Raw genomic sequence first — 876 nt, forward strand, 5'->3', positions numbered from 1 at the left:
ACAGACGGTCTGAAGAGGCCTGCGGGAGAGTGCCAGGGAACGGATGAGACAAATAAAGGGTTGCTGAGCAGCTGCGAGGGCCAACTTGGAACTGGACAGCATGAATTCATATTCGCCTGCCTGGTTCATCCCTCTAGCAGTGACCTGGGACTTTAGGAGCAGGAAGAGAAAGAGAGGACAGTAGATGAGGGACTCCCAGAGGCAGTGCCACTGAAATGGCTGCTGCAGGGCAGTGTGAAGGCAAGTATACCTGGGAGAATGTCTTAATGTGGAGAAGTAGGGGGTGCGGTGACTGCAGTCCCACTGAGGTCAGAGATCAGGCCACGGGGAGGGGGGTCTGAGTAGCTTAGAAAAGTCTCACATCAGTGCATGACATCACTGAGCAAGAGGATCCCAGTCCGCAGTTAGGCTGGTCAAAGGGACAGACTGGGAGGCTGGGGAGATGCTCTTTTCTTCTAAGATCCCTGTCAGGGTCATACACTTTGCATGTTTTCGGATGGCACTAAGACAGCTCTTAGCAGTGACTGAGGTTTCAATTAGTAGCCACGTGTCCTCAAGCAACCCAAACAATCCATTTCTTTCTTGTATCTTTTTGTTTGTGTGCTTGTGATTGAATGCATGACCTTGAGCACACTTTAGCACTAAGTTATATTCTCAGCCTACCATTTCTCTTTTTTCTTTCTCCCTCTCTTTTTTGAGAAAGTCTCATAGAGCTCAGATAAGACAATCTTCTTTGTATCCATTCCTGAGTGTTGGCATTATAGGTTCATGCCAACATGCCAGGTTTTTTTTTTTTTTTTGCTTTTTCGAGACAGGGTTTCTCTGTGGTTTTGGAGCCTGTCCTGGAACTAGCTCTTGTAGACCAGGCTGGTCTCG

The sequence above is a fragment of the Microtus ochrogaster genome, chromosome X (genome assembly GCF_000317375.1).
Source record: "Microtus ochrogaster isolate Prairie Vole_2 chromosome X, MicOch1.0, whole genome shotgun sequence".
Classification (NCBI taxonomy): Eukaryota; Metazoa; Chordata; class Mammalia; order Rodentia; family Cricetidae; genus Microtus; species Microtus ochrogaster.